Source organism: Vicugna pacos, chromosome 5 (genome assembly GCF_048564905.1).
Source record: "Vicugna pacos chromosome 5, VicPac4, whole genome shotgun sequence".
Classification (NCBI taxonomy): domain Eukaryota; kingdom Metazoa; phylum Chordata; class Mammalia; order Artiodactyla; family Camelidae; genus Vicugna; species Vicugna pacos.
The window spans coordinates 32842501-32850960 of record NC_132991.1 but is presented as its reverse complement, the minus strand read 5'-3'; positions in this window follow the sequence as shown (position 1 = coordinate 32850960).

Below are 8460 nucleotides of genomic sequence, written 5' to 3'. Positions count from 1 at the left end.
TTCTGACTTAAATATCAGTTACACCTGTCTCCCAATTTTGATCAGTCATGTTACCCTTACTTTGAGCCCTTATCTATATGAACAATGAGAATTTTCATTACTGGATTCAGACTCTCCATTTTCCTCTCCACATCCACTGTTACAGTAAATAAGAGGGCTGCTATAATATGAGCATGTATTCATACCTTGAAGCTTTATTCCATGAACATCAAATTCTATAGTAAAAATGAGTTATACTTTACAAAACTGACTCAAGTTTTTAGAATTAATGGAGAGGAAAGAGACTCTGAAGGTATTCATAATTTATCAATCTTTGGGTAAAAATATATATTTCAATTTGGATTCACTAATTTGCCAAAGTGACTAATGTTTCCCAGTAGCAACAGGAAGAAATACAGTAATACTTTCACTCCTATAGCCCTTTTATCCCAAGATCATAAATATGCTGCAACTATTAATTAATTAAGTGTAACAGCCTTACCACTGAAGTAGGTGAGTTTCCTGTCTCCAACTGAGGCCAGCGCTCAGAGAAAGGCTGAGTCTTCCCTAATGCAGCTAATTAGGCAGTGCTACACCACTAGGGAAAATTTCTGATCCCAGCTGGAAATCAACTTGTGCCCTGAAGAAATGGGACTTGATAGCCCTTCAAGTTTTCATTCTAACCTCTGTTCCTGCTGTTGATATTCTTAATCACATCAATATCTAGTCCTTTTTGGTCTATTACAGAGCTGTTGGTCCACAGGGCATCTGGAGTCTTAAAGAAATCACAGACGAAAAGCACATTGTGTTAAAACAAACAAACAAACAGATCTTTCTCCTCCATGTTCAGTATTTAACTTCCGTCTGTCACAACGACACATACTGAATTGGTGTTATGATCATCCCTCAGAGGCAGGATGGACTCACATGCTCAAGATCTGGTTCGGATGTTGAGACTGATGATACACACAAAGGTTTATTATTCATATAATGAACATCCCTAGGAAGAGCAGGGCTGACTCCTAAGCTAGTCCAAAAATGGCTTAAGAGAGCAGGGAAAGGTGTCTGCCCTGGGGTTTTATTAAAAGTGGTTAAGGAGCAGGGCTGAGGTGAGGGTCCCACATGCACTGGTTGGAGCTGATGTGATCTGAACTTCCTGTCAGCCCTAAAGGAGTGAGGGCTTTCCTAATGCTTGCCCCAATGCATAGGGAAAGAGGGAGAGGTGGGGTGAGAAAGCTGTCAGCAAACATCAAAAATTCAGTCACTCTTTAAAACAAAATTCAATCACTCTTTACTATAATCAATGGCCTGCGTAAAATTCCCAGATCGTACAATGATGTTGTATGTATAACACTTTATGAAGAGAGTGTAAGGGAGCAGTTTGGGAGATATAATAGAAATAAAAAATTCAGCGCCCTTAAGACTTTTGACTGGGATGTTATAAGCACAGACTGTTAACAGCTGGTAGGGTCTGTGGTACCAGGAAATACAAAGCACCTCTTCTGATAAATAGTAGTGAAATGTGTTTAGGCTCCTATTAGTTTCCTCGTGTTCCTGGCCTTCTTATTTGGCCCTAATTCTAAGAGCATGTTTGCTATTTAAAGTATCAGGGTATCACTTTCATAACACCCCTACAAGTTCAAGAACAAAGACTTTTTCTGAACATTTAACAATACTGAAAGTGGTGGCAAATAAGGGACTTAACCTAGGGTTACATATACAGCGTGACTTCTGATTTAGCATTAATCCACCAAAGCAAGATGCCCCTTCCTACTATTTGCCATCATTTCAAGAATCATAGATGCATGATTTTTCTTTCCCTCTAAGCTTTCTGAACATCATTTTGTCTGGTCTTAATTTGGTCTTACAATTTAATTTACTATAGGAAAGGAGGTTAGCCATGTCACCTTAAATTTATATTAAGGAAAATTTTGAAGTTAATGTTTGAATGAATTAAATATTCCCAACAGATATTCCATGAACAAGACAAATTTCTCAGCAGTCTATGTGTCATGGTGTTTTCTTATAACAGGAGCTCTGATGCTGTTCTTAAACTCAAGTTAGACAAAATTATACAACAAGCAACACCTCTCCAGGCTTATGAATACACTCTTGGTACCCTTTTTTGGTTCACCCATTGCTGTAAAACAATATTTCCTACCATTTGAGTGCCTTTGTTTTTCCCCTCTCCTCCTATGTTACTAACTGCTCTCAAGAAATGATCTGATAGCTCCTAAATATAAAAATTTTTATCATTAAATAAGGTAATTTGATTTATTCAACAAAAATGTATTGAGCAACATTATATTTTGAGCTCTGGCAAAGCTGGACATATCTAGTCCATGCAATACAGCTTATGGGATGGGACAAGCATTTGACCCTCATGTAAGGTAGGTAGGGTTTTTGTGATCTCCCAAATGTCTCAAACTAGGATACGGAAGAGTCAATATGCAAATATATGCCTCTGTTATTCTAAATCCCATACCCTTCACCATGAGGTAGCAAGGAGATGTTTCTAAGTTTAAATTCATTCAATTCATGGAGGAGCTATTAACTTTACAAATGGAACTGAATATTGGACAGCAGGCCTCACCTAAATCAAAACCATTGCATACCACACAGTCTGTCCCTCTTCAGTACATTTAGAAGGCTTGGGGTTATTAATTTATTTTTCTGAATGTTTATGTAACCTTTTACTATATTCCTTTAGGCTGTAAAAAGCCTCAGTAGAGGTCTGTCTGTTGCTAAAGGCAAGAAACACAGCAGTTAGCTCCAGGCATAGTTATAAAATAAATACGATATTTTTTTTCCTCAAGAAGAGAAATAGCCATGAGAAAGCCAGTTTCCTAAATAGGATGTGTTAGGAATTTTTTTTCCACTCATGATTGATTGTGGCATCAAACTAAGATTATTGTTTTAGACATCTTAAATTTTTTTAAGCCCAGAATAAGTCTATAGAACACTGAAGCAAGCAGATCTCATCTAAATTCCTAAGATCCAACACAGAATTCATTTCAAGGCTGACCATTTTCAGATCATCTTAATATGTATGTTTACTCAGTTACTGATATGCAAAATACCCTGTCACCAGTACAGTTGTTGGTTTATCTGGCATATGCTATATAACACCGTAGAAGAACAAGCCACTTGACTTTGTGTCTGAAAATGTTAAAAAAGAACTATACTCCATAATGTTTATTCTGCATAACAGCATCTTTGCAAAAAGGATTAGCTCAGAATGAACTTGCATTTTCTTTCTTCGTGTTGTCAAAGAACTGGCCCAATGTTAGATCAGTTTTTGTCCTTGTTAAACCAATTCCAGAACGAGGTTCTAAAAACTGGATGGCTACAGAAGTATATTTCCGTTCGTTATATTCTGCTGAAAAGGCATTGGCATAGTATGTTTTGACTTTTTAAAATGTTCTCAGGATTTAAAAGGCTGGTCATTGTTGTTATGTTTTACTTAAACTCTCAACAACCTGTCAGAAAGGGGTGAAATAGCCAAAATATAAAATATACAAAACATTTCAAAGTAGAGTGAGATATTCTTAAGCTGTTTTTTAACAATCTATATTGTGCCTTTAAGTCCTGATAGCTCGTTTTGGAGAGAAAAAGTCTAAATGGAATAGGAAATGACATAACAAAATTACTTCCATAAAAATAAAAATTACTGGAGAAAGGAAATTGATGTTTGAGACTAAAACTTACTGTCCTATTTGGAAGCAAGGATGCATTTCTTTCCTAGAAATAATTTACTCATAGTCCACATTCTCCTAGATATTTCTAGTGATATTTTCTACTATTCAAATATTGAAGAAATCTATTCATTTTTAAGGTAAAAACAAATCAAAACAATTTTTCCAAATAAATAGTAGCCTACAGTAGATATTCCATTTTTATTTACTAATTTGTTAGTGACAGTGTGAGAGGAGACAATTTTTTAATTCCACCAACTATTAAATTAACTTTCTAATCTCTATTTTAAAGAATTAGCTATGTATTCAAAAAACTCACGTTTTCCTAATAATAATAATAATAATAAAGACTCACTTCTTCTATAGTTAAATATCAGCTGTCTAGCTCAACGTCTTTGAAAAGGAAGGTTTAACCTCAGTATTTTTCTATTCATTCAGCATTTATAAGAAAAATATTCATTTTTTACAAGTGCTGGAAGAAATAAAGCCAAAGCTTTACATTGTTAATATTGACCAAAAATATACACAGCCACAACATATGCCCCTTGCCATTCACAAAACATATGCTAATTGGAAGTAAATATCATCCATCCATAACTAGACTTGCAAACTCAGAACTGCTTTATAAATAACAAAAGGTGCCTTCTTCCGTTATCAGAGCAGAAAGAAAAATCACCAGTGGCTCTGTGAATGCATTAATCGATAACCTATTATTTATTTGACTATAAAGAAGTTATATTTTTAGTGTTATCATTGAGCCAATGAGAAGAAGTATAAGGAAGAAATGAAGAAAGCACCTGAGATACAATTTCTCAATAAATTTCATGTCCATAAAGGAAAACATGTATTTAAATAATAAAAACAACATTTATATATTTTTATTATTTTTTGATTCCCAAATGTACCAAGTAGGTTTGTCAAACAGAAGCGATGTTTCTAAATACTCAGAATATTTTACTGATGTGAAGAAGCTTGAAGAAGTCAAATGACCTAAAAAAAATTGTTCTCAGTTTCTGGTATCTTAATGTTTTATATATATATATATATATAGACAAGTTTGGACCAGGTTGAATGTCATCATGTCTATATCTAAGAATAAGATGACTTTTTGGTCTGATGGCACTCTCCTTCAGTGCTTTTCCTCACATCTGGTCGCCAAAGAGTCGTTCCGTCACCCTGCAGCCTGCTAATGAGATCCCCCATTTAATTAATACCATAAGAATTTTAATTCTGACTGAATCAATTTAACGTGATGTGATTTTGTCAGCTCTATTCCCCAAGTAAAAAGTGAGCCTGATGCTTATTACATACATCATTTCACGGGCCCTGCATTCCCTGCTGACTTAAACAAATTCTAATTAAGACTAATTAAAGCATCATTTATGAAAGCGCTTGTGATAGCTATGCAAACATTCTGGGTGGGTATGCTTTGCATAATAATTATCCTAGTTAATATTAAGACTAGGTCCTTGGCAATTAGGTCTTTGAAACAGAGTTATTCTGAATTTAGTTCTTTTCAGTGTGAGCAATTAATAAAAAAAAAGTGCTAAATTTATGTAGTGGCTTCATTAACAAAATACATTTATAAATAGTAGTATTGTTTGTATTTTTTAATCTAGGCATAATTCTTAACCCAGGTAACAGTTATTAAAATAAAAGAATGCAATTCTTTGATCTGGTAAATTTACTATAGCTATTCAAGAAAAAATAAATTTTTTAAGTTTCAGTTAGTTTTTAAAAAAATAAACCCTACTAGTCTAAGGCATATTATTTAAATATTACTTAAATATGTAGATACCTATAAGGAACACAGACAACTGAAACTATTTTATTTTAAAAATGTTTTTTAAATAACGTTTTAAAAATCTGATGCAGATTCAAAGCACCATACAAGCAGATTAAGTTCTTCAATTTTATAATGACTTTGATAGGCTTACTATGCCCCTCTCCCAAAAAAAGCTTCCTTACCCCTGCTGAGTTCAGTGAAATTAAAAATTCTTACAGCATTCATAGTTTGCTTTATCTTTGTTTTTAAAGTCCCTATTATACTGTCAGTATTCATTGTGCTGCAAAATTGAAATGTATTAGAATGCTATAGGAACTGCTTGCCTTTCAAACTCCTATATACTATTTGAGGACTGTATGGCAGGGTCAAGGGAAGTTGGAGGTTTGAAGAGGTGAATGGGAAAAAGGAAAGAAAATGTGATTCCTTTATTAAACGGGTAAAAGAGATTGAAAATAGATGGCACCTAAAAAGGACTAAAAAACTTCTTTCTCTTTCACCTTTACAAATACAGTGAATGCAAAATTTAGGGCAGGAACTCAGAAGTAGGTAACTATTAAAATAGGCTGGGTACATTAAAAATATAGTCAACTGGCTTTTATCCAGCTCTGTTGAAAAACAGAAGTTTCACACAAAGTCCTATTTTTGAATACTCATGAGTTGAGAATTGCTGAAATTGAGAAAGAAATTCTATAGCTTAATATGTAGTGAAATAGAGAATCTCTCTAAATTTCTATCAAATATGCAGTCAAATTTTAAAAGCCTCTATTAAATCCCCATGAGAGCAACATGGTGCCATAAACAGCAACAAATAACAGACTGAACTGTCTCCAATGATTTTGTCAAACAAACCTGATAGTATAAAATGACATGCATAAATCTAGTAAGCTTGATCACATTTTACACAAAATTGCCTCACAAAATGTGACCTGATGCTACAACTCCAAAGGCAGTACTGAAATGTCAGGCAGGCTGTGCCCAGGCAGTAGAAGATACAACTATTCTAACCTCTTTATCAACTAACTGGGTGTAGAAGAGTAGGTGGGCTCATTAAATTGGCAAATGACACAAAGTGAGAGGTATATCATTTTATCATCTTTTCAAAGTATGCAAAACTGTTCCTAATAGAATAAAGCTTACTGGGAATACTTCCAATCACTAAAACTAGTGAAAAACAAACTAAAAGACAGAAGCATTAAAAAGTTTCAAAAAGTTGTAGTTAGAGTTTGATCATGATCTGTTAGGTTAGCAGTAGATTTTCCTAAATCCAGAATGATCTTGTATATATAAATCCTACATAGATAGATCTATATTGTATGAGAGTCATGAATGAAGCAACCCTTCCTTCAAATAAAGGTATAAATAGTGTAGCTAAAGAGAGGTGGTGAAATGACCAGTGAGGGAAGGTTATTTAGGCTAAATGATGTGATTCACTTTAACAAAGAATTACTGAGTGTCTTTTCAAGGCCAGGCTCTTGAGGAGGACTAAAGGGATATATAATCATCGCTTCCCATTTTAGTAATTTCTGTATATTTGTTGTTAAGAGATCTCTGACAGTCAAACAATTAAATGACAAATCACAGAGGTTCCTTCTGAAAACAAAGGCAGAATGTTCAGGATCTGCAAGTGTGGTGAGAGAAATATGTCCTGAATAGGCAAAAGAATTATGAAGTTGGCAGAGTCTACATGTAGGTGGAAGGATGAGGACAGTTCTTGCCCAAGCTGAACAACTAATGAGGATGGAGGCAGTGAGGAGCGGTAAAATTTAAGCATCCTTATCAAGTGACCAGCTGATCTCTACGTGCACTTAGGAAAGAAAAGTGAATAAACCAAATCCCTAGCAGGGAATTAGGTGAGAAAATAAAACAAAACAGATCTGGAAAGGTCTTTAGGAAGTCATTTGCTTACCTTCTAGTTGTGTGAATTACAAACTAGGCTGGGTAATATGCGGCTTTCCTGCCAGTGAGAAGCCCTTTAAGGCAGCTGCCATAATATTCTACCAGCCCACAAAGGTCAAGTTTCCTTTACTTTATCCTCTGGATTATTATCTAGAGCAGTGGTTCTCAAACTTGGGCATACATCAGAATCATCTGAAAAGTTAGTTAAAACACAGATTGATGGCCCTGCACCCAGAATTTCTGATTCAGTGCAGACTCCAGTACCCTGTGGGTGGAGACTAAGAACCTGCCTCTCCAACAGGCTCCCAGGTGCTGCGGAAGTGCTGGTTCTGGACCACAATTTTGAGAACTGCTGCTCTGCCCAAAGTTCAAAGGTCCCAGTTTGCATACTGAAACCACAAATATAATCACTAGTTTGAACAACTGCAGTCTTAAACTATCAGCCAGTTAACATCTGGATGGCCAGATGATTTTTTTCCAAATGGTGACTGTTTCAATTGTTTTAAACATGACCCTGAACACTGTCCATGAAGTGGCCTTACATTTCAAATTCTATAATAAAATTATTCTTGCTGACTAGAAAATTACAAAGATTTTAGACTTACTCTAAATATTTCACTTTATAGTTGAGGAAGGGTAGAACTTTCAATTATAACATGTAAAATTAGCAACCAGTAAAAGTTGCTTTAAAAAAAGCTCAGAATGATCACAGAGTAAAGATTTCATATGGTACTCTAAAACCTAATTGTTAAGGACAATGTGTATATACCTACAGTGATACTTTAACAAACATGTAGTACAGTTCAGTCATCATGAACACCAGCACCTTAATTACTCCATGGGCAGGGAAAGAATGAGGGTTCACCTTACTTTTAGGATACAGAAAATTTCATATTAAGGAACTTCTTAAAACTTTGTAGAAGATGCTACCAATAAAGACTATAAAAATCTTCTGGCTTCAATAGCCTTTGAAGTAGCATCCCTTCTTTCTGCTTTGTTAAGTAGTATCTTGCCTAAACGCAGATGAAAAGACTGCTTAGAGGTTAGAGATTCCTTTATAATCCTGTAAGTACAGATACATTTTAACTACCACAAATAAGTTAA